The sequence below is a fragment of the Triticum urartu genome, chromosome 2, assembly GCF_003073215.2.
Source record: "Triticum urartu cultivar G1812 chromosome 2, Tu2.1, whole genome shotgun sequence".
Lineage (NCBI taxonomy): Eukaryota > Viridiplantae > Streptophyta > Magnoliopsida > Poales > Poaceae > Triticum > Triticum urartu.
In genome coordinates, this window is record NC_053023.1 from 233740837 (window position 1) to 233767500 (window position 26664).

General features: G+C 48.6%; 1 long non-coding RNA gene across 3 annotated transcripts; it reads right to left on the reverse strand.

Annotated features, from left to right (window-relative positions):
* Positions 1-673: 673 nt before the first annotated feature.
* LOC125536915 lies at positions 674-3914 on the reverse strand. 3 transcript variants are annotated; one of them, XR_007295319.1, is made up of 3 exons: positions 3242-3767; positions 1198-2489; positions 674-1114 (listed from the first exon to the last, which is right to left on the reverse strand). It is a non-coding gene; the product is annotated as an uncharacterized LOC125536915 (long non-coding RNA). The 3 variants fall into 3 exon arrangements; XR_007295320.1 differs by having other exon boundaries at positions 674-2039; positions 2401-2489; positions 3242-3766; XR_007295318.1 differs by having other exon boundaries at positions 674-2489; positions 3242-3914.
* Positions 3915-26664: the final 22750 nt, after the last annotated feature.

The following is a 26664-nucleotide window of genomic DNA, read 5'->3' on the forward strand; positions in this document are numbered from 1 at the left end:
GATGGGTCTTGTCCATCACATCATTCTCCTAATGATGTGATCCCATTCATCAAATGACAACACATGTCTATGGTTAGGAAACTTAACCATCTTTGATTAACGATCTAGTCTAGTAGAGGCTTACTAGGGACACAGTGTTTTGTCTATGTATCCACACATGTATCAAGTTTCCGGTTAATACAATTCTAGCATGAATAATAAACATTTATCATGATATAAGGAAATATAAAATAACAACTTTATTATTGCCTTTAGGGCATATTTCCTAAACCCTAAAGTTGTTATTTATATTTCCTTATATCATGATAAATGTTTATTATTCATGCTAGCACTACTAGAAACTACGATTTTACCTAGGGCCAGATACCCTAGGTGAAATGCGAAAAACCATAGGTAAAGGCTCTACTTAGAGCTTGCCCTAGGGAAAGAACCTTAGGTAAAGCATAGTCGGTAAAGAGCTTTCCCTAGAGTGCACCTGCCAGGCCCTAGGGAAATCATTTGGTTACCTAGGGCTGCAGGCCCTAGGGAAGGAATTGAACTTGTTTGCCTGTCCAAGGTGGAAAGGTGCTTTACCTACAAACAAGTTTGGCTCTAGGGAAAGACCGTGGAGCCCTTTTGAATCATTTCCACCGATATAAAAATATGCTATTCAAATTTAAATTCATAGCAGTCATAATTCAAAAAAATTAAATTCTGAATCATAATTCAAATTTATAAATTACAGTCGTAATTCAATGTACACATCAGATTCATGTTCAAATGACACACATACATCAGACCCAAGGTCAGTTTGAAACGAGATACAAGGTCGGTTTAGAACCAAAATTCAAAAAAATTGCTACAGCTAGCAGAATACCTAAATCAGCACATACAAGCATTAATGGTCAAGACAAGTATCTACTACTACTACTAAAACTTGTAGCAATATGTTATCAACGCATTCACCCAAAAGTTGGTCTTCAAACAGACTTGATGTTCTACATGTTGCCGAGCACACAAAGTTTGCAGTTCTGTGCTTGTTTCCAAAATCTGCAAGAGCGACCGAACAAGCACTTGGTGGAACTGGAGGTGGTGGAATTTTGTTGATAGACACTCCTTGTTTAGCTGCTAAAGTCTGCAAATGGATAGGGATACACCAACTAGTTAGTTTCAAAGGCTGGCAAGTATGTTGATAAACTCAAACTTACATAGCATTACCTCAAGAATCGTCTTTGTGTAAGAGCATGCATATTCAGTGGCGAAGGCAGAACGCATGGTGGGGTTTATGATGGAGCAAATCATATATCATGTAATTATGCAAGAGCTCACTATAGTAGACATATATTACTTTGTGTTCTGAGAATATAACCAAAATCCAAAATTTAAGTGTTCGCACTCAACATACGTCACCAGATGGATGACCGATCCATAATTTATCATGTATATTAACCAGATAGGCATAAAGATGATCTATAAAACATATAAACTATAGATAAATCATTAATTGGTAACTAGTAGGATAAAATCATAGTGAAGATCGATAAAGAATACGTAGTCATAAACCCATAATGAAGCTTTACTTTCTTAACAGAATATGGCAATGACATTCCTCTTGTCGTTGTCCAGCAACTACATCCAAAGTTAGACTGGCTTCAGTGAGACTTGCTTGGCAAAACTGCTACTTAAATATGTATAACAAAATTACAAGCAGAACCGAATCAATTGGTCATTCAACAATGGAAGTGCACTAGAACAGATTGAATAGCAGAGCATATTTCACTCGACCACAACAATTACCTTTCATTATAGTACGCACTTGCTTTTCTTTGCCACCATCTGCGTATAGCATACTGACTCTCGCGGCCTTGCTAGTCGCAAACTCGCCTCGCAGAAGCAGTGCCACGGTCCCCATGTGTCCAGCATCCGTCAGGCCATGCCCCACCGCCTTCGCGCACTGTCGTGTTTAGAGGAGCAATCCTCCTAATCACGAGGGTTTGGCCGGAGTAATCGCTAGCTTTACTATGTGCTGACGTGCAATCAAGTTACAACCTACAAGTCCACTACATCAAGCCATGACCCATCATCAATCAGGCGCCGCATGGAGGCACGTCTTAGCTCAAATTTTCATATGCATGGTGTATAAGATTTTAGCGGTATATATACATAGACTTTGCAGCAAATTTTACGTATGGCGGACGCCAAACCACGCCAGATTGCTGGCTTCGCCCCTTGCATTACATGATAGTATACATCGACCATCAGACTATGACACCCATAAGAACATGTTCTTGTAGATAAATAAGATAACTCAATGATAAATAAAGTGCGAACAACTAATGGTTTCCTTTGTGCAAACAAACCAAAAAAGTAGTCGTTATAGTATAACTTAAGTGTCTGATGGTACAAATGATTTGTGCTAACCTGATCTCAGTTTTTCAGATGTCTCGTCTGCATATGTATCAAACCATGCCTGACACCCATTGCTGGACTGATCATCTAGCCCTTCTAGCCTATAAATCAATAATAATATCAGTTATGGCAGTAACTACATAACGAACTAAAGTATTTCTAGTTCTTGGCTCAATTTTTCGTGAGCATTGATGCTTCATGCTTACCTCAATTCAATCGACACTACAAAAGTTAGCATACAACTAGAGATCGAAATCAGATTGACATTATAGTAGATATTAAATGGACATGGTGCTCAGTTCGACATATTCTTCAGTAAAAAAGTTTGATTTTCTTCATTTTGCTGAAACTTTGCCACAATGCTTCATACTTACATAGCCATAATAATATCAAAGGGGAAATGCCTAGATAGTAGTAGAAAATTACCAGGCCTCCTAATACAACTACCAGTTATACTACTATCAGTTAATAATATGCTACTACTATTAGTTATATAGACTCAAAGTGGCCCTTTTATAACAAGACAAGGTTACTATACTAGTATACTTGTTGTGTGTCCATAGATACATTCTTAATAACTCGAGATTCAGCACAGCTCTTAACGATTATCTCTTGTTGCTGCGTTCATGTCAAACATTTCCTAAACCTACTCTCCTTTACCAATTAGAATGTCTATAACTGCTGGGTAGATTATGCAATTATAATCGAACTGATAATAACTACCGCACTTGATATTTTAGAAATAATGTCACATGATTATCCCCACATAGTCTATTGATATAGTGAATATGCAGATTTATATTGAATATCCAGCACACAAGTAAAACGTTGGAGTGAGAGGTATAGAGGTAACCTGTTGGAGAACAGGGGGTACAACGCCGGGTAAATCTGATAGTCTTCCGACCAGCAGGCGCGACAAGGTCAACATGGACGGCGCGGCGACGTCATCCCGGCCGGCGTGGCCATGGTCACCAAGCCCGTCATGCCATTGTTCCGCTGGAGCGCTGGAACTAGAGAAGGGGAAGAAGAGGGGGCACGGTAGGGGCAGTGCGGCGTGGGTCGGTGGGGGACAGGGGCACATGGCGGGCCGGAGGGGAGGCAGGGTGGCGGTGGGGCAGGGGACGCAGCAGGGAGTGGATGCGGCAGGGAACAGGGCAGGTGGCCAGGAGGCAGGCAAGACGGGACGACAGGGGACACGGCAATGAGGCGGGGAGGCGGGCGGCGGGCGACGGTGGGGCACGGCAGGGCGGCAGGGAGGCGGGCGATGGTGAGGCAGGGGTGAGAGCGTTTGGATCTTGGATGGAGTAGGATCCTTCGGGAGAGAAGGGGATAAGATTTTGGCTTATGGATCTGACCGGCGGCGTAGGGCTTCGAGCGAAGGAAGGAGAAACCTAATCGACCGAAATATTCCCACGTGCGCGCCCTTTCTCAGCTCTCGAGTGCCATCGCTCACTAAACAGTGGGCCCAACTATACAAAATGGAAGAAAAAGGCGCGAGGCATCAAAATAAGTGGCGCGAAGTCGACCAAAATTGCAACGGAGTCCATCTACATGCCACTTCGGGGCCAGGCTTGATGCCATTTAAGTAGGGCCGGCCCAGGGAAAGTATATTTCCAATTTTTTTGCCCAAAAATCCATCTTCCCCTAGGGTGTACTGTTCATTGCTTTACTATCCCTTGGGGAGGCCAATGAGCTCTACGTAAAGGACTTGGCCCTAGGTAAAATGGGAGTTTCTAGTAGTGTAGAATTGTATTAACTAGAAACTTAATACATGTGTGGATACATAGACAAAACACAGTGACCCTAGTAAGCCTCTACTAGACTAGCTTGTTAATCAAAGATGGTTAAGTTTCCTAACCATAGACATGTGTTGCCATTTGATGAATGGGATCACATCATTAGGAGAATGGTATGATGGACAAGACCCATCCGTTAGCTTAGCATAATGATCGTTAAGTTTTATTGCTATTTCTTTCTTCATGACTTATACGTATTCCTTTGACTATGAGATTATGCAACTCCCGAGTACCGGAGAAATACCTTGTGTGCTATCAAATGTCACAACATAACTAGGTGATTATGACGATGCTCTACAGGTATCTCTGAAGGTTTTTGTTGGATTGGCATAGATCGAGATTAGGATTTGTCACTCCGAATATCGGAGAGGTATCTCTGGGCCCTCTCGTTAATGCACATCATAATAAGCCTTGTAAGCAATGTGACTAATGAGTTAGTTGCGGGATGATGCATTACGGAACGAGTAAAGAAACTTGCCGGTAACGAGATTGAACTAGGTATGAAGATACCGATGATCGAATCTCGGGCAAGTAACATACCGATGACAAAGGGAATTGCGTATGTTGTCATTGTGGTTTGACTGATAAAGATCTTCGTAGAATATGTAGGAACCAATATGAGCATCCAGGTTCCGCTATTGGTTATTGACCGGAGATGTGTCTCGGTCAAGTCTACATAGTTCCTAACCTCGTAGGGCCCGCACGCTTAACGTTCGATGATGATTTGTATTATGAGTTATGTGTTTCGGTGACCGAAGATTGTTTGGAGTCCCGGATGAGATCACGGACATGGCGAGGAGTCTCAAAATGGTCGAGAGGTAAAGATTGATATATTGGACGAAGGTATTCGGACACCGGAATGGTTTGGGGACATTTCGGATATTTATCAGAGTACCGAGGGGTTACCGGAACCCCCCATGGAAATATTGGGCCTACATGGGCCATAGGGGAGAGGGGAGGCAGCCCACAAGGGGTGGCCGCGCCTCCTCCCATGGGGAGTCCGAATTGGACTAGGGGAGGGGGCGCGCCCCCCTTTCCTTCTCCTCTTCCCTCTCCCTTCCCCCTTTCCCCCTCCATGAGAAGGAAAAGAGGGGGGTGAATCCTACTAGGACTTGGAGTCCTAGTAGGACTCCCCTCTCCTTTGGCGCGCCCCTGCTGGTCGGCCTCCTGCCCTCCTCCTTTATATACGTGGGCAGGGCACCCCTTGGATACACAACAATTATTCTCTTAGCCGTGTGCGGTGCCCCCCTCCACAGTTTACTCCTCCGGTCATAGCATCGTAGTGCTTAGGCGAAGCCCTGCGCAGATCAAATCGATGTGCCTCGGTCATGTCTACATAGTTCTCGAACCCATAGGGTCCGCACGCTTAACGTTCTATGACGATTTGTATTATGAGTTATGTGTTTTGGTGACCGAAGAGTTTGGAGTCCCGGATGAGATCGCGGACATGACAAGGAGTCTCGAAATGGTCGAGAGGTAAAGATTGATATATTGGACGAAGGTATTCGGACACAGGAATGGTTTAGGGACATTTCAGATATTTATCAGGGTACTAGTGGATTACCGGAACCCCCCACCCCTCAAGAAATATTGGGCCTACATGGGCCATAGGTGAGAGGGGAGGCAGCCCACAAGGGAAGGGGGAGTCCGAATTGGACTAGGGAAGGGGGCGCGCCCCCCTTTCCTTCTCCTCTTCCCTCTCCCTTCCCCTTTTCCCCCTCCATGAGAAGGAAAAGAGGGGGGCGAATCCTACTAGGACTTGGAGTCCTATTAGGACTCCCCTCTTCTTGGCACGCCCTTGGTGGCCGGCCCCCTCCCCTCCTCCTTTATATACGTGGGCAGGGCACCCCTTGGATACACAATAGTTATTCTCTTAGCTGTGTGCGGTGCCCCCCTCCACAGTTTACTCCTCCAGTCATAGCGTCATAGTGCTTAGGCCGAGCCCTGCGTGGATCACATCACCATCACCGGCACCACGTCGTCGTGCTGACGAAACTCTCCCTCAACCCTCTACTAGATCAAGAGTTAGAGGGATGTCATCGAGCTAAACGTGTGCTGAACTCGGAGCTAACGTACATTCGGTACTTGACCGGTTGGATCGCGAAGACGTTCGACTACATCAACTGCGTTAACCTAATGCTTCTGCTTTTAGTCTACCAGGGTACGTGGACACACTCTCCCCCTCTCGTTGCTATGCATCTCCTAGATCAATCTTGCGTGATCGTAGGAATTTTTTTGAAATTACATGTTATGTTCCCCAATGAGGGAGTCCTGGACAAAGGTGTCCTCGGGCATCCGGCCCGTTATCCACGGGCCGGACTGATGGGTTGTGAAGATCGAAGACAATACTCGTGTCCGGATTGGACTCTACTTGGCATGGAAGGCAAGCTTGGCGACCAAAGATTCCTTCTTATGTAACCGACTCCATGTAAACCCTAAATCCCCTTGGTGTCTATATAAACCGAAGGGGATAGTCCGGAAAGGACAACACATATACTCATTACCATATTCATGTAGGCTAGGCTTCTAGGGTTTAGCCATTATGATCTCGTGATAGATCAAATCTTGTAATACTCATATTCATCAAGATCAATCAAGCAGGAAGTAGGGTATTACCTCCATAGAGAGGGCCCGAACTTGGGTAAACATCGTGTCCCCCGTCTCCTGTTACCATCGATCCTAGACGCAGAGTTCAGGACCCCCTACCCGAGATCCGCCGGTTTTGACACCGACATTGGTGCTTTCATTGAGAGTTCCACTGTGCCATCGGTAGAAGGCTCGATGGCCCCTTCGATCATCAGTAATGACGTTGTCCAGGGAGAAACCTTCCTCCCCGGATAGATCTTCGTATTCGGCGGCTTCGTACTGCGGGCCAACTCATTTGGCCATCTGGAGCAGATCGACAGCTACGCCCCTGGCCATCAGGTCAGATTCAGAAGCTTGAATTACGTCGCGGACATCCGGGGAGATTTGATCTTCGACGGATTCGAGACCGCGGCAACCGCTCCCAATAGCCTCAATGAACATGGCTTAAACCTGTGATCGGGCCGCATCCAGGAGATAGCTCCTATAGCAACTCTGGCCTTAAATCCGGAGCAGATCAAGTCGCCCGAAAATGGGAAGCTCGACCCCATCACGGGGGCTACCAATTCCGTGGTGCTGGAGCCGCACGCAGATTCCACTTCATACGGTATCTGCATCAACGGAACCTCGGACTCGCCTCCGACGTCGAACTCAGAACCCTGCGAGCCCGCGTATACCGAACTTGATCGGTTATCGATCTTCAAGTTCAGCACCGCAGATGTCTTCCAACACTCGCCCATGGGTGACATACTTAACTCGCTAAAAACCTATCCCTGGCAAACGACCCGTCGCCGAACTATGTTCGGTTCGAACTTTCAGCGGACGCTGGAGAATTTTGTTTCCCACCCGCCACCCACTTCATAGCCATTGTTGAAAACCTAACCAACACGCCCGACCCCTGCCCCGAAGACATCGACGTTGTGGCCGACGATGAGGGGCAAGGCCAGAGCTTACTACTCGCTCGACATAGGATGACCACTTCCTGGTATGACGTGTGTATGATAGACACACCTTACGGCGCTCTCGACGATGACAAAGTGGATCCGGTCGAGAATAAACCGCCTGGCACACAGCCTGGACACCGGCGCCCTAGGTCACATCGCCCAAGAGAAAACACTGCTAGCACCAGAGAAGACGATACTCCGGACAACAAAGAGCCTGTTGAGATAGAATGCGAGCAGGAGGAACAGGAAGGCGGGCAAGATAGCTCTGATGAACAGACCACATATGGGGACTCGGAGGACAACAATTATCTCCCACTTTTCGAGGAGGAGGAGATCCTCGGCAACGAGGATTTTTATCATGCCCAAGGAACCTCTCGAGCAGGAGCGCTTTAAACGCCGGCTTATAGCCACTGCAAGGAGCCTAAGAAAGAAGCAGCTGCAGCTTCAAGCAAGCCAAGATTCGCTCAATGATAGATGGACCGAGGTCTTGGCCGCCGAAGCATACGGCCTTAGCATCCCAGTCAAAAGCCACCCCAAGAATAGGTGGCTCCCTCAACACGATGGCAGAGCGATGGAACCCATACCACCATCGAACAACGTGGCGGGCCGACCACAATTCGGTCCAGACAAAGCAGCAACCCAAGCAGAGCACCATACCAACCCATTCGGCCGTCAAAACAAAACATCTCGGGGGAATACCCACGATATCAACCAAGACACAGAGGGTAGAGCAGGACGCAGAAGATTGATGTACAGATCACGAAGATATACCCCGACCGACGATGATGGTCGCCTATTCGGACGCTATAAAGCCAACCATGCCCGGTCCGAGCACCGTAAATGGAGCCCGCCGGAGGTGCTTCATAGTGTGGCCCAACATAGAGGAGCCGCACACCCTCTCTGCTTCACTAACGAAGTAATGGAGCACGAATTTCCAGACGGGTTTAAACCCATTAACATCGAATCATACGATGGAACAACAGATCCCGCGGTATGGATCGAGGATTACCTCCTCCATATTCACATGGCCCGCAGAGACGACCTCCACGCCATTAAATACTTACCTCTCAAGCTTAAAGCGCCAGCTCGATACTGGCTAAACAGTTTGCCAGAAAATTCTGTTGGCAACAGGGAAGATTTGGAAGACGCCTTTCAAGAGAACTTCCAAGGAACATATGTCCGACCATTATACGCCGATGACTTAAGTCACATTGTCCAGGAGCCCGGCGAGTCAGCCAGGGAGCTCTGGACCAGGTTCTTAGTCAAAAAGAACCAAATTGTCGACTGTCCGAACGCAGAAGCCCTTACGGCCTTCAGACATAGCATCCGGGATGAATGGCTAGCGCGTCACCTCGGCCAGGAAGGACCCAAATCCATGGCAGCCCTCACCGCTCTAATGACCCGCTTCTGCGCGGGAGAAGACAATTGGCTTGCTCGTAAAAGCAACGACGCCAGCGGCGCAGGCACTTCCAAAATCCGAGATGGCAATGGCAAGCCACGACGAACCGAACACAACAGTCGCAGTAATATACGCGACACAGCGGTGAACGCCGGATTTCACAATCCAAAGCCCGATCAATGGAAGAAGCCACTAAAGTCAAACCAGGATGGACCATCCACCCTTGACAGGATATTGGACCGACCTTGTCAGATTCACGGTCACCCTAATAGGCCAGCTAATCATACTAACCGAAACTGTTGGGTCTTCAAGCAGGCAGGCAAGCTTAACGCTGATAACAAGGGGAGGAGGCCGCCAGGCGATAAAGACGACAGATCGGCTCGCCAGCAGAACGCTAGGGGCCAGAAACAGTTTCCCTCCGACATTCGACCACTTCAGGAACGCGAATAGCAGTTCGTCTTCCGCCACCCACGTACTGTACCGGCAAAATTTGCACCTCGCGCACATCACTATGCACTCAAGATACCATGGGCATCGGCGGAAGCACAATACGAACAACCCTACAAGCATTCCCGTGACGTTTTTTATCTGTTTACCTTATTTTTCTGTATCATCCCTAAAGAACAGGTGACCAGCTGGACAACATCTACAACGGACTCTATCGGAGTTCGGATCCGTATGCTCACCTAAGGGGCTACTTCCGATAAGGATTCCCCTCCCCGAGGACGGGCGACGCAGACGTGCGACAGGAGGTCCAAAATAACTTTTTTTGGACTACACTCTTTATTCTGAGCATGTACTATGCCCTCTTCCTCTGACCCCGACCCCGAGCATGTCAAATAGCCAGGTCCGTGGTTTCTCTCTTTTTATTATATACATACATAAAGTTATCATTAGCACATCGCTCCATTCTCAGTAAGTCTCATCCGAACCGATATTTCATACTCTTTCAACAATAAGTATGGCCTTAATGGCTGCTCTGCAGATGCACCTCGGCATACCCTGCCAGGGGCTCGGCATGGGAATGAATGAGCTGCCAGTAAAAGTCCGAACAGCTCTATAGCGTACTTCGGCGTCGCAAGTTTGGCCTTATATGCATCAGCTCCGAATCATTGTCTTGGGTCAATAGTTGGGTTGCCCGGCTCCTGTGTTTGCTACCCTACGTTCTGCTCTATCGGCTAGGGTAGTAAAGGGAGAACTACTATGACTGTGCCCTGGCCTAAACCGGATGAGCACCTCAGTAGAGAAAGCCGAAAACTGACTGTCATGATGCGGCGAGAGCTGGTCAACCACTTGAAGACTTATTGGAATCTTTAGCGATTCTCTGTGTAACACGAGGGGTCTTTTTCAGATCATATATGCAAGGCACCACACGCCGCATACACACCAGGGGCTATGTTGTAGCCCCACCATAAAACTCCTATGGTTAAGTGAAAGTGTTAACGCCTTGTAGTCTGATTGCCTAGTTCACCGCATTATCACCTCCTTCATGGACCAAGACGTTGGATAAAGAGTGATTAAATGCTTTTCCAAACACCCCCGTACTTCCTACAAGGGGGCTGAAGCCGACGACTGGAAAACTTTCAGATTATATTAAAACGACCACACAAGAGGAATTCAAGCTTTTCGAGCAAAACATAAATAGATTAACTATAAAATTGTCTTTTACAATATCATACACCTCACTCGAACATTATGTTTTTCGAGCATTGACCCTCTATCAAGCGGGCGGCCTGCAGGACGTCTTCAAAATAACGCTCCGGTTCCGGACGGTCCTTGCCTTCAGGCGGACCCTTCGTTCCGACGTCGGTGGCCTTCATATTTCCCCAGAATGTCTTGACTCGGGCAAGGGCCATCCATGCACCTTCAATGCACGCCAATCGCTTCACAACATCGATTCGCGGCACCACATCGACAAGCTTCTGCACCAAACCGAAATAGCTACTCGGCGCAGGCTCGGTTGGCCACAGCCAGATTATAACATCCTTCATGGCAGCGCCAGATACCCTATGAAGTTCGGCCCATTGGGACATATGTTCATTGAGCAGCAGCAGGCGCTTCGACGCACCAAACTGTGACCAAAAAAGCCTCTCCATTGCATATCCAGCTCGCGCTTGGTAATATCGCGCTGCATCAGAAGAACTCTTCGGCAAGTCCAAATACTCGTCTGAAGAACTCCACACTTGGTTCAACTGAGCATAGTCCGGGTCGCTGAACTTAGTCTGCAGCAGAAAAGGCTTTCCAGCCACTATCTCTTTCGCCTGCCGAACCTCCTCACGGAGTGCTCTGGACTCTGATCGCGCTTCTCTTGCCTCCTATCGGGCCTTGTCCAGTTCAGCCGTTAAGGCTTTATTCTCCTTCTCAAGAAATTCGCAGCGGCCAGTAGCATTCTCCAAAGCGAGTGTCATCGTGGATACCTTCTCCTCGCCCTGGCATCGCACAACTTGTTCGGCCTTCAGTTCAACCGATGCTCCTTCAGCAGGAGCATCACTAAACCGGGCCCGCTCCTTGGGCCGGATTAGCTCCGCCCGAAGAGCCTCCACGGCGGCAGCACTATCTACATTTCATGCAAGGTAGTCACAGTCGGGATTCGGAGTCGGATTGATTTTTCTTAGACAGAATCAAAATGTAGTATCAAGTCGTGGAATCGAGGATTCTACTTGATTTACTCAAATAAGATATTTTGTATCCATGGATTTATATGGGTTCTATAGAGTTTTGACACTAAATATAGAGCAAAGACGTACACATCAATGCTAGTTCTATTCCACTTCTTTTTATGGCTAACCTACTATTAGCTTGGATGTATGGAACATATATGAGGCAAATATACAGAACATTGAAATCTTCGACGCACGATATTTACTTACGGTTTTTTTAGAATACGTGAATAGCTGATCACTTGTATATCTGCCCTATAGTGCCAAACCTTGAAGAGTCTTGCTCTCCTTCTCCGATCAATCTTGACGCATCCTCCTTCCCACACCAATTCCATTTGTTGACAAGTCTGTTCCTCAATATTGATCTAGGTTTTGAGAGCCAGCTCAAAGGTGTCGGCGGCTGAGCATTTGGTCTTGGGAGGGGAATAAAGGGCCATGAGGCATGTGAAAATGGTTTGGATGATGGCATACTGTTGTGGTACAATTAAACAAACGACTTAGATAAATTAGTAGAATCGGACATAGTCCATCGCATAGTCGGGATTCTACAGTTTTGTACATGATTCTATGATTTGGATCGCGAGTCAACATGGATTCTACCTAATCCGGATTCATAGTGGGACTTGGATCGACATGGTTCCGTAGGATCGTGAAGTCGTAGGATTCTAGGAGTCGAGTCGGGATTCTAACTACCTTGATTTCATGCACATTTCATATGAAGCTCTTTCCCGTGTCAAGCACACTGGTGTAAAGAATGCTTGAAATACATACCTTGCGAGTCGTCAAGATGCCTGTTGATCAATGCAACGTCATCCTCCACAATATCCATCTTTTGCTACAGTTCGGCCACTTCCGTATTCCGGATAGCCACGGGAGGGGAAGAAGCCTGTATTTCAAATTAACCCAAGGTTAATACCCGAGCATATCTCTTTGATCCTCCGATCGCTTCCTTCGGAAGACAATCTGAGTCTCAGGGGCTACTGCATATACAACAGGTGCATTCTGTCAATAAAATTCAATTGACAAAGCTACATCACAAACCTCAAAACCTCTTACAAGGCTCGTGAAGGCCTCGTTCAATCCACTCTTCGCGGATAGAACCCTTTTGACCACCATAGCCATCAAGGTACGGTGCTCTTCTGAAATAGATGCTCATCATAGCAAGCCCGTCAGCATTTCCGGCGCTCCTGGGTCATCGGAAACCGCCGCCGGAGTATGGCATTCTTGTGAAGAAACCCGCTTACTTGCCTCCAGAATCGTCTCCGGTTGTAAACCGGACGGTTCGGGGACGCTAGTCTTGATCCCGGAACCCCGAGTGATAGAGGCACCGCCTTCGGGTAAGGCCTCCTTCGTTTCTTGTACTACTTGGTGTTCGGGAGGAGCCCTTCGGGACGATACCTCGGTATCATCCCCCTATTGGGCGATGAGGCCGGAGAAGGCGTGTCACTCTCCATCATCTTTGGAAGAAGATCTCCCGAGGAGGAGGACGATTGAGAAGCACCGCACGTTAACCTGCATGGCCGAACATATATCGGATGTTTACTTCACTAATAGGAAAATAATGAGGTGCGTTTAAAGTACCCCAGCCTTGCTTACAGTTTGCCTCGAGGTTCGTCCTCATCATCAAGCTCGACGGCAGCCTCGCTCGTCTGGCCCAAGCCGCTCGACGACTATGTTTTTCCTCTATTGGAAGCCTCCCCCTCCTGATCTTCGGAGGCGTCCCTCTTCTTGCCCTGGAGGGCGCCCTTTGCACTCTTACCCTTGGGCAAAAGAATTTCGGTTTCCCCAAACGCAGCCACCTGGTACGGTGTCGGCATCAGCATTCTCGTCAGCAGGGCGGTCGCAGGGCCTTCGGGAAGAGGCGTTGGACACCAGATTAGCACCGCTTTCTTTATCCAGTCCTGTACAGGGACAGATTGTTCAGTATCTTGTTAAGAGATGCCTGAATGGAAGATGCTCGGATATCGAGTACTTACCGAAGTGTCTGGATGATTGCAGTCAAGACCAACGTCTTCGGTGGTGTCCGGCCATTGCTCTTGTTCCCCGAAATATAATTTCCACATTCCTTCATGCGTAGTGCCGAAGAAGTGATGTAGAGTCCGCTGCCCTTCTGGGTTAAACTCCCGCATACGAAGAGGCCGCCGCTGACATGGCAGGATCCGGTGGACTAGCATTACTTGAATGACATTCACAAGATCGATGGCCTTCTCGGTAAGGCTTCGGATGCGACTTTGCAGAGTCTGCACTTCATCAACGGATCCCAAGTACAATCCCTTATTGACCCATGAAGCGAGCTGAATTGGAGGACCGGGTCGGAACACAGGTGTAGCCGCCCACTTGGAGCCCCGCGGCTCGTTGATATAAAACCACCCCTGTTGCCATAGGTCGGGAGATTTGGCGAAAGATCCTTTGGGCCAAACCGCGCCGGCCAGCTTGCCTATTATGACGCTGTCGCACTCTGCCTGCTCCTCCTCTGCCACTTGCGGCCTCACACCAAAGGTCTTGAGCCACAAACCAATGTGTGGAGGAGTCCAGAGTAAGGCCTCACATGTGACGGTAAATGTCGAGATGAGGAGAACAGAGTCCGGGGGCAGATCGTGAAAATCTAGCCCATAGTAGAACATGACCCCCAGATGAAGGGGTTAAGCGCGAACCCTAGCCCGTGAAGGAAGTGGGATACAAATAGTACCCTCTCGCCAGATCTGGGGGTCGGTATGTGATACGTCTCCAACGTATCTATAATTTTTGATTGCTCCATGCTATATTATCTTCTATTTTGGACATTATCGGGCTTTATTATTCACTTTTATATTATTTTTGGGACTAACCTATTAACCGGAGGCCCAGCCCAGAATTGCTGTTTTTTGCCTATTTCAGAGTTTCGCAGAAAAAGAATATCAAACGGAGTCCAAACGGAATGAAACCTTCGGGAACGTGATTTTTGGAACGAACAAGATCCAGGAGACTTGGACCCTACGTCAAGCAACCAACAAGGAAGCCATGAGGTAGGGGGCGCGCCTACCCCCCCCCTCCCCAGGCGCGCCCTCCACCCTCGTGGGCCCCCTGTTGCTCCACCGATGTACTCCTTCCTCCTATATATACCCATGTACCCCCAAACAATCAGATATGCAGCCAAAAACCTAATTCCACCGTCGCAACCTTCTGTACCCATGAGATCCCATCTTGGGGCCTGTTCCGGAGCTCCGCCGGAGGGGGCATCGATCACGGAGGGCTTCTACATCAACACCATAGCCCCTCTGATGAAGTGTGAGTAGTTTACCTCAGACCGTCGGGTCCATAGTTATTAGCTAGATGGCTTCTTCTCTCTTTTTGGATCTCAATACAATGTTCTCCCCCTCTCTTGTGGAGATCTATTCGATGTAATCTTCTTTTGCGGTGTGTTTGTTGAGACCGATTAATTGTGGGTTTATGATCAAGTTTATCTATGAACAATATTTGAATCTTCTGAATTCTTTTATGTATGATTGGTTATCTTTGCAAGTCTCTTCAAATTATCAGTTTGGTTTGGCCTACTAGATTGATCTTTCTTGCAATGGGAGAAGTGCTTAGCTTTGGGTTCAATCTTGCGGTGTCCTTTCCCAGTGACAGTAGTGTTGGGGAACGTAGTAATTTCAAAAAAATTCCTACGCACATGCAAGATCATGGTGATGCATAGCAACGAGAGGGGGGAGTGTTGTCTATGTACCCTCGTAGACCGAAAGTGGAAGCGTTAGCACAACGCGGTTGGTGTAGTCGTACGTCTTCACGATCCGACCGATCAAGTACCGAACGCACGGCACCTCCGAGTTCTGCACACGTTCAACTCGATGACGTCCCTTGAACTCCGATCCAGCCGAGCTTTGAGGGAGAGTTCCGTCAGCACGATGGCGTGGTGATGATGATGATGTTCTACCGATGCAGGGCTTCGCCTAAGCACCGCTACGATATGATCGGGGTGGATTATGGTGGAGGGGGGCACCGCACACGGCTAAGAGATCAAGAGATCAATTGTTGTGTCTTTGGGGTGCCCCCTTGCCCCCGTATATAAAGGAGTGGAGGAGGGGGAGGGCCGGCCCTCTCTATGGCGCGCCCTAGGGGAGTCCTACTCCCACCGGGAGTAGGATTCCCCCTTTCCTAGTAGAACTAGGAGCCCTTCCAAGTAGTAGGAGTAGGAGGGAAGGAAAGGGAAGGGAAAAGGAGAAGGAAGGAAGGGGGCGCCCCCCCTCCCTAGTCCAATTAGGACCAGCCCATGGGGAGGGGTGCGGCCAACCTTTGAGGCCTTTCTCTCCTTTCCCGTATGGCCCATTAAGGCCCAATACGAATTCCCGTAACTCCCCGATACTCCCAAAAATACCCGAATCATTTGGAACCTTTCCGATGGCCGAATATAGTCGTCAAATATATCGATCTTTACGTCTCGACCATTTCGAGACTCCTCGTCATGTCCCCGATCTCATCCGGGACTCCGAACTCCTTCGGTACATCAAAACACATAAACTCATAATATAACCATCATCGAACTTTAAGCGTGCGGACCCTACGGGTTCGAGAACTATGTAGACATGACCCAGACACGTCTCTGGTCAATAACCAATAGCGGAACCTAGATGCTCGTATTGGCTCCTACATATTCTATGAAGATCTTTATCGGTCAAACTGCATAACTACATACGTTGTTCCCTTTGTCATCGGTATGTTACTTGCCCGAGATTCGATCGTCGGTATCTTCATACCTAGTTCAATCTCGTTACCGGCAAGTCTCTTTACTCGTTCCGTAATACATCATCCCGCAAATAACTCATTAGTTGGAATGCTTGCAAGGCTTATAGAGATGTGCATTACCGAGTGGGCCCAGAGATACCTCTCCGACAATCAGAGTGACAAATCCTAATCTCAAAATACGCCAACCCAACAAGTACCTTCGGAGACACCTGTAGAGCACCTTTATATTCACCCAGTTACGTTGTGACGTTTGGTAGCACACAAAGTGTTCCTCCGGTAAACGGGAGTTGCATAATCTCATAGTCATAGGAACATGTATAAGTCAAGAAGAAAGCAATAGCAATAAACTAAACGATCAAGTGCTATGCTAACGGAATGGGTCAAGTCAATCACATCATTCTCCTAATGATGTGATCCCGTTAATCAAATGACAACTCTTTGTCTATGGCTAGGAAACATAACCATCTTTTATCAACGAGCTAGTCAAGTAGAGGCATACTAGTGACACTCTGTTTGTCTATGTAATCACACATGTATCATGTTTCCGGTTAATACAATTCTAGCATGAATAATAAACATTTATCATGATATAAGGAAATAAATAATAACTTTATTATTGCCTCTAGGGCATATTTCCTTCAGTCTCCCACTTGCACTAGAGTCAATAATCTAGTTCACATCGCCATGTGATTTAACACCAATAGTTCACATCACCATGTGATTAACACCCATAGTTCACATCGTCATGTGACCAACACCCAAAGGGTTTACTAGATTCAATAACCTAGTTCACATCGCTATGTGATTAACACCCAAAGAGTACTAAGGTGTGATCATGTTTTGCTTGTGAGAGAAGTTTAGTCAACGGGTCTGCAAAATTCAGATCCGTAAGTATTTTGCAAATTTCTATGTCAACAATGCTCTGCACGGAGCTATTCTAGCTAATTGCTCCTACTTTCAATATGTATCCAGATTGAGATTTAGAGTCATCTGGACCAGTGTCAAAATTTGCATCGACGTAACCCTTTACGACGAACCTTTTTGTCACCTCCATAATCAAGAAACATATCCTTATTCCACTAAGGATAATTTGACCGCTGTCCAGTGATCTATTCCTAGATCGCTATTGTACTCCCTTGCCAAAAACAGTGTAGGGTATACAATAGATCTGGTACACAGCATGGCATATTTTATAGAACCTATGGCCAAGGCATAGGGAATGACTTTCATTCTCTCTCTTATCTTCTGCCGTGGTCGGGTTTTGAGTCTTACTCAACTTCACACCTTGTAACACAGGTAAGAACTCTTTCTTTGACTATTCCATTTTGAACTACTTCAAAATCTTGTCAAGGTATGTACTCATTGAAAAACTTATCAAGCGTCTTGATCTATCTCTATAGATCTTGATGCTCAATATGTAAGCAGCTTTACCGAGGTCTTTCTTTGAAAAACTCCTTTCAAACACTCCTTTATGCTTTGCAGAATAATTCTACATTATCTTCGATCAACAATATGTCATTCACATATACTTATCAGAAATGCTGTAGTGCTCCCACTCACTTTCTTGTAAATACAGGCTTCACTGCAAGTCTGTATAAAACTATATGCTTTGATCAACTTATCAAAGCGTATATTCCAACTCCGAGATGCTTGCACCAGTCCATAGATGGATCGCTGGAGCTTGCATATTTTGTTAGCACCTTTAGGATTGACAAAACTTTCTTGTTGCATCATATACAACTCTTCTTTAATAAATCCATTAAGGAATGTAGTTTTGTTTATCCATTTGCTAGATTTCATAAAATGTGGCAATTGCTAACATGATTTGGACAAACTTAAGCATAGATACGAGTGAGAAACTCTCATCGTAGTCAACACCTTGAACTTGTCGAAAACCTTTTGCGACAATTCTAGCTTTGTAGATAGTAACACTACTATCAGCGTCCGTGTTCCTCTTGAAGATCCATTTAATCTCAATGGCTCGCCGATCAATGGTCAAGTCAATCAAAGTCCATACTTTGTTCTCATACATGGATCTCATCTCAGATTTCATGGCCTCAAGCCATTTCGTGGAATCAGGGCTCATTATCGCTTCCTCATAGTTCGTAGGCTCGTCATGGTCAAGTAACATGACCTCTAGAACAGGATTATTGTACCACTCTGGTGCGGATCTCACTCTGGTTTACCTACGAGGTTCGGTAGCAACTTGATCTGAAGTTACATGATCATCATCATCAGCTTCCTCACTAATTGGTGTAGTAGTCACATGAACATATTTCTGTGATGAACTACTTTCCAATAAGGGAGCAGGTACAGTTACCTCATCAAGTTCTACTTTCCTCCCACTCACTTCTTTCGAGAGAAACTCCTTCTCTAGAAAGGATCCATTCTCAACAATGAATATCTTGCCTTCGGATCTGTGATAGAAGGTGTACCCAACATTTTCTTTTGGGTATCCTATGAAGATGCACTTCTCCGATTTGGGTTTGAGCTTATCAGGTTGAAACTTTTTCACATAAGCATTGCAACCTCAAACTTTAAGAAACGACAGCTTAGGTTTCTTGCCAAACCATAATTCATATGGTGTCGTCTCAACGGATTTAGATGGTGCCCTATTTAACATGAATGCAGTTGTCTCTAATGCATAACCCCAAAACTATAGTGGTAGATCGGTAAGAGACATCATAGATCGCACCATATCTAATAAAGTACGGTTATGCCATTCGGACACACTATTACACTGTGGTGTTCCAGGTGGCGTGAGTAGTGAAACTATTTCACATTGTTTTAACTAAAGGCCAAACTCTTAACTCAAATATTTTACCTCTGCGATCATATCGTAGAAACTTTTATTTTCTTGTTACGATGATTCTTCACTTCACTTTGAAATTCTTTGAACTTTTCAAATGTTTCAGACTTGTGTTTCATTAAGTAGATATACCCATATCTTCTCAAATCATTTGTGAAGGTCAGAAAATAACGATACTTGCCGTGAGCCTTAACACTCATCGGACCGCATACATCAGTATGTATTATTTCCAATAAGTCAGTTGCTTGCTCCATTCTTCCGGAGAACGGAGTCTTAGTCATCTTGCCCATGAGGCATGGTTCGCAAGCATCAAGTGATTCCAAAAGTCCATCAGCATGGAGTTTCTTCATGCGCTTTACACCAATATGACCTAAACGGCAGTGCCACAAATAAGTTGCACTATCATTATTAACTTTTCATCTTTTGGTTTCAATATTATGAATATGTGTATCACTACGATCGAGATCCAACGAACCATTTTCATTGGGTGTGTAACCATATAAGGTTTTATTCATGTAAACAGAACAACAATTTATTCTCTTACTTAAATGAATAACCGTATTGCAATAAACATGATCAAATCATATTCATGCTCAACGCAAACACCAAATAACACTTATTTAGGTTCAACACTAATCCCGAAAGTATAGGGAGTGTGCGATGATGATCATATCAATCTTGGAACCACTTCCAACACACATCGTCACTTCACCCTTAACTAGTCTCTGTTCATTCTGCAACTCCCGTTTCGAGTTACTACTCTTAGCAACTGAACTAGTATCAAATACCGAGGGGTTGCTACGAACACTAGTAAAATACACATCAATAATCTGTATATCAAATATACCTTTGTTCACTTTGCCATCCTTCTTATCCGCCAAATACTTGGGGCAGTTCCGCTTCTAGTGGCCAGTCCCTTTGCAGTAGAAGCACTCAGTCTTAGGCTTAGGTCCAGACTTGGGTTTCTTCACTTGAGCAGCAACTTGCTTGCCGTTCTTCTTGAAGTTCCCTTTCTTCCCTTTGCCCTTTTTGAAACTAGTGGTCTTTGTCAACCATCAACACTTGATGCTTTTCTTGATTTCTACCTTCATCGATTTCAGCATCATGAAGAGCTTGGGAATTACTTTTGGCATCCCTTGCATATTATAGTTCATCACTAAGTTCTAGTAACTCGGTGATAGTGACTAGAGAACTTGGTCAATTACTCTCTTATCTGGAAGATTAACTCCCACTTGATTCAAGCAATTGTAGTACTCAGACAATCTGAGCACATGCTCACTGGTTGAGCTATTCTCCTCCATCTTGTAGGCAAAGTACTGTCAGAGGTCTCATACCTCTCGACACGGGCATGAGTATGAAATACCAATTTCAACTCTTGGAACATCTTATATGCTCCATGGCGTTCAAAACATCTTTGAAGCCCCGATTCTAAGCCATTAAGCATGCTGCACTAAACTATCAAGTAGTCATCATATTGAGTTAGCCAAACGTTCATAACGTCTGCATCTGCTCCTGCAATAGGTCAGTCACCTAGCGGTGCATCAAGTACATAATCCTTCTGTGCAGCAATGAGGATAATCCTCAGATCACGGATCCAATCCGCATCATTGCTACTAACATTTTTCAACTTAGTTTTCTCTAGGAACATATAAAAATTAAACGAGGAGCAACATTGCGAGCTATTGATCTACAACATAGATATGCTAATACTACCAGGACTAAGTTCATGATAAATTAAAGTTCAATTAATCATATTACTTAAGAACTCCCACTTAGATAGACATCCCTCTAATCATCTAAGTGATCACGTGATCCAAATCAACTAAACCATAACCGATCATCACGTGAAATGGAGTAGCTTTCAATGGTGAACATCATTATGTTGATCATATCTACTATATGATTCACGCTCGACCTTTCGGTCTCAGTGTTCCGAGGCCATATCTGCATATGCTAGGCTCGTCAAGTTTAACCTGAGTATTCTGCGTGTGCAAAACTGGCTTGCACCCGTTGTAGATGGACGTAGAGCTTATCACACCCGATCATCACGTGGTGTTTGGGCACGACGAACTTTGGCAACGGTGCATACTCAGGGAGAACACTTTTATCTTGAAATTTAGTGAGAGGTCATCTTATAATGCTACCGTCAATCAAAGCAAGATAAGATGCATAAAAGATAAACATCACATGCAATCAATATAAGTGATATGATATGGCCATCATCATCTTGTACTTGTGATCTCCATCTCTGAAGTACCATCATGATCACCATCGTCACCGGCACGACACCTTGATCTCCATCGTAGCATCATCATCGTCTCGCCAATCTTATGCTTCCACGACTATCGCTACCTCTTAGTGATAAAGTAAAGCATTACAACGTGATTGCATTGCATACAATAAAGCGACAACCATATGGCTCCTGCCAGTTGCCGATAACTCGGTTACAAAACATGATCATCTCATACAATAAAATTTAGCATCATGTCTTGACCATATCTGTCGGCGTTCTGGGAATGGGGGTCCCCAGACTTGCCTGCCTGCGGCCCGCGACGTGGCTCAAAGGGGGGCCCAGCACGGCCCATCTTCATCAACACAGACCCAAGACCCTCGCGAGGGGCCAAGCCTCGCGGGGCGGACGACACGGAGCTTCCTCAGGCGCGGCCTCATCAGGCTGGCTCGTGAGGAGGTGGAGAGATCAAGGCGGGGTACCTCACGAGGTGCCCGTGACACAAGCCATGACGACCAAGGGTGCCAGGCGGGCGCCAGCCCGCGCAGTGTCCTCCTTTCCTCTTTGGTGCAAAGGGAGCAAGCTCAGGCGAGAGCATCAAGCAAAGGCACCCGTTTCGGTGCAACGAGACCAAGACCAGCCCAACGGCAGGGAGGAAGTCATTGTGGAGCCCAGGCTAGCGTCACCACCAGAGCCTTTGGCAGGCGAGGATCAACTTTAGTTAGGATAAGTGTACCAGATGTTCCCCTTCAAAATGGCCAATTGTTGGCGCCCTTCCCGCTCAATATTTGGGAAGAGGCCCAGGGCCTTTGCCTATAAATAGGGCTAGCCACCCCCAGGGTAGCAAGGGGAGAGAGGGGGAGAAGGGTGACTGAACTCCTCCTGGCAGTTCATCGCCCAGGCCAAGAACAGACCCTCGCGAGGCTGTTCTTCCTTGTATTACTCATCATCATTAGCCCAAGAGGCAATCCGCCAAACCACACTGGAGTAGGGTATTACATCACAACGGTGGCCCGAACCAGTATAAACCCTGTGTCTCTTGTGTTGTTCTTTCCATAGCTTAGATCTTAGCGAGGCGGTGGGGTGCAGGTAGGTAGAAGACGAAATCTCCGCGCGCACCCCAGTGTTCGAACCTCAAGGGTTCGCCAGAACCTGAAATCCAACATTTGGCGCGCCAGGTAGGGGTGCACCGGAGTTTCCCCTTCCGCCACCACCACGACCTGCCTCGCGATGAGTAGCGCGTCGCCCGCTCTGGCCGCCGGCGCCAACACGAGGGCCAGGGGGCTCCGAGCCCTGGCCCCAGCTCTGCAACGAGTACGGTGGCCGGACAAGTTCAAGCCAACGACACCGCCGCGCTACGGCGGCGCGACTGGTCCGCTGGCCTACTTGCTAGCGTACAAGGAGGCCATCCTCGAAACCGGAGGTGATGATAGGGTCATGGCCAACTAGCTTCCCATGACCCTGACCGGTGCTCCGCGCGCATGGCTGCTCCACCTGTCGGCAGCCTCCGTGGCCTCTTGGGAGGAGCTCCGGGGCCTCTTCCTCGCCCACCACGCTACACCAACACCCCCGGTCGTCGCGGCTCTCCTAGGCGGCTCGCAGGCGCCGCCTACAAGTCACCACGTCAAGCCGTTCATCCGCCGGGTTAGCACCGCTTCCACGCGGCAGGGGGCTCTCCTGGACTGGGCGGTGCCTAAGGCTGGTCTGACCTTCAGCTCGGAGGACCACCCCTCCAACTCGGCCTGCCCGGGTGTGCTCCCCATGCTGTGCACCCCCACCATCTGCCAGGTGGCCGTCACCAGAACTCTCATCGATGGCGGCGCGGGCCTCAGCGTGCTCTCGGTTGAGGCCTTCAGCCTCCTCTGCATACCCCTGGAACGGCTGCAACCCAGCCGGCCCTTCTCAGGCGTTGGGGGCGGGTCATGCAGCTCCTTGGGATAGATCCAGCTCCCAGTAACCTTCGGCACCTACGACAACTTCCGCACGGAGCTGATCGACTTCGACATCGCCCCCATCGGCCTCCCCTACAACGCCATCCTCGGCTATCCAGCGCTGGCCCGGTTCATGGCCGCGACGCACCCGGCGTACAACCTCATGAAGATGCCCGGGAGCAGCGGTGTCCTCACCATGCACGGGGACGCCGGAGACGCGCTGCGAGTGCTCAAGCTCGCCTACAAGACAGCAGCGTCGGCACAGCCCGCCGACTCGGAGACCCTCGAGCCCAAGGGGGCTGCACCCACCAAGAAAAAACAGTTGTTCACCCAAGACAAGGCAGAAACCAAGCAGATACCCGTCGATGAGTACGGGTCCACCAACGCCACTTTCACCATAGGCGCCAACCTCGAGCTCGAGCAGGAGGAGACCCTAGTCAAGTTCCTGCGCGCGAACAAGAAGGTATTCGCTTGGGAGCCTGACCAGTTGGCGGCGATCCCTAGGAGCGTAATCGAGCATCACCTCAACGTGTGCCCCAACGTGCGCCCGGTGAAGCAGAAGGCAAGGCGGCAGTCCACAGAAAAGCAGGCCTTCATCGTCCGAGAGACCCGCAAACTAGAAGCCGCTGGGGTCATTCGCGAGGTCCGATACCCGGATTGGTTGGCCAACCCTGTCGTTGTGCCAAAGAAGGGAGGGAAGGAGCGCATGTGTGTCGACTTCACCAACCTCAATAAGGCATGCCCGCAAGATCCGTTCCCGCTCCCCCGCATCGACCAGATCGTCGATTCCACCGCAGAATGCGACCTGCTATGCTTCCTGGATGCCTTCTCTGGGTATCACCAGATCAAGATGGCGATAGAAGACGTCGAAAAGACAGCCTTCCTAACCCCGTGTGGGGTGTACTGCTACACATGCATGCCATTTGGGCTGCGTAACACCGGGGCGACCTTTCAGCGGCTGATGCACATCACCTTGGGCCCGCAGCTCGGGAAGAATGTTGAGGCTTACATCAATGACATTGTGGTGAAGTCTCGGGAGGCCAGGACCCTGATACAAGACCTGGAGGAAACCTTCGCGAGCCTCAACGCAGTGAACCTGCGGCTCAACCCAGAGAAGTGTGTGTTCGGAGTCCCCTCAGGCAAGCTCTTGGGTTCCCTCGTGTCCCACCGAGGCATCGAGGCTAACCCGGAAAAGGTCAAGGCGGTCGAGGACATGAGCCCGCCAAAGACCCTCAGAGAAATGCAGAAGCTCACTGGGCGCGTGACCGCGCTAGGGCGATTCATCTCCAAGTTGGGGGAGCGAGCGCTGCCCTTCTTCCAGCTAATGAAGAAAAAGGGGCCCTTTGAATGGACCGAAGAGGCCGACAAGGCTTTCCAAGATCTCAAGAGATACCTGACCAGCCCTCCGGTCATGGTGGCTCCGCGCCCTCAAGAGCCCCTGGTGCTTTACCTCGCCGCCACTCCCTACTCCGCCAGCGCAGCCCTGGTGGCGGTTAGGGAGGAGCGTCGAATCAAAACCACAGCAGCAGCCCGGGACAAGGCAAAACAGGGACAAGGAAGGCCCATAGAAACCGCCACCGTGGCTGAGGAGGATCAGCCGCCGCAGAGGAGTGCACAGGAGGCGAAAGAGGCCCCTCTCCCAGATAGCCAGCCTCCGGAAGCCTCATCGCCTCAGGAGGCGCCATGGTCTCCGGAGGGCGCCACCAGCACTGACGCACCCAACCTCGTTGAGCACCCAGTGTACTTCGTCAGCACGGTGTTGCGGGACGCGAGGGCACGGTACCCCATGCCTCAGAAGCTCCTCCTCGCGCTACTGGTGGCCTCGCGCAAGCTGCGGCACTATTTTCAGGGTCACCCCATCAAGGTCGTCTCGTCATACCCCTTGGAGAGAGTGCTCGGGAGCCCTAACTCAGCCGGAAGGGTCGCTGAGTGGAACATAGAACTACAAGCATTTCAGCTTGAATTCAGCACGACCAGAGTCATCAAGGGAGCAGCATTAGCGGATTTTGTGGCAGAATGGACGGAGGCACCAGGCCTCAAGGCCGACGAGGATCGGTCCCTCTCCCCGGGAAGCGAGGCGCTAGAAGGCTGGGTCATGTACTTCGATGGGGCGTTCTCCAGGCATGGCGCTGGAGATGGGGCGGTGCTTATATCTCCCACTCAGGACAAGCTCTACTACGCTGTACAACTCTGTTTCCAGCAAGGTGAAAAGGTCTCCAACAACATAGCGGAGTATGAAGGTCTAATAGCGGGCTTGAAGGCCGCAGCTGCCCTGGGGGTGAAACGCCTCACCATCAAGGGCGATTCGCAGCTCCTTGTCAATTTCTCCAACAAGGTGTACGAGCCAAAAGATGAGCACATGGAAGCCTACCTTGCGGAGGTCCGCAGGATGGAGAAGTAGTTCTGGGGGTTGGAGTTGCAGCATGTGCCCCGTGGCACCAATCAGGAGGCCGACGACATCGCCAAACGGGCGTCCAGGCGGTTACCTCAGGAGCTTGGCGTCTTCGAGGAGCGGCTCTTCAAGCCCTCAGCCCTGCCGTCATTGTCAAACACGGCTCAGCCTCGGGAGGAGCTCCCCCAGCCACCTGCCTCAGGAGCCTCGGTCTGCGGCCCGGCCTCAGGAGCACGCCTGCTCCTGACGATGGAGCCTCAGGAGGGGGACTGGATCATGGAACCCCGGAGTTACTTAACACAAGGGACCCTGCCGGAGAAGGAGGAGGAGGCGGAGCGTGTGGCACGGCTGGCCACGGCATATTGCATCAAGGATGGAGAGCTCTACCGGAAGCGACCAAACGATGTATCCATGCGCTGCATCTCTAGGGAGCAAGGAAAGGAGCTGCTGGAAGACATACACGGTGGAGACTGTGGACATCATTCATCATCACGGACCCTGGCCGGCAAGGCGTTCCGCAGTGGGTTTTATTGGCCCACCACACTCAATGACGCCGTCGAACTGGTGAAGGCTTGTGAGGCCTGCCAGTTCCACGCCAAGCAGATCCATCAGCCGGCAGGAGGCCTGCAGACTATACCCCTTTCGTGGCCGTTCACAGTCTGGGGGCTGGACATCCTGGGCCCGTTTCCTCGGGCGCCAGGGGGCTACCGCTACCTCTACGTCGCCGTGGACAAGTTCACCAAGTGGGCTGAAGTAGAAGCCGTCCGCACCATCCCCGCGGGTTCCGCGGTCAAGTTCATCAGGGGCATC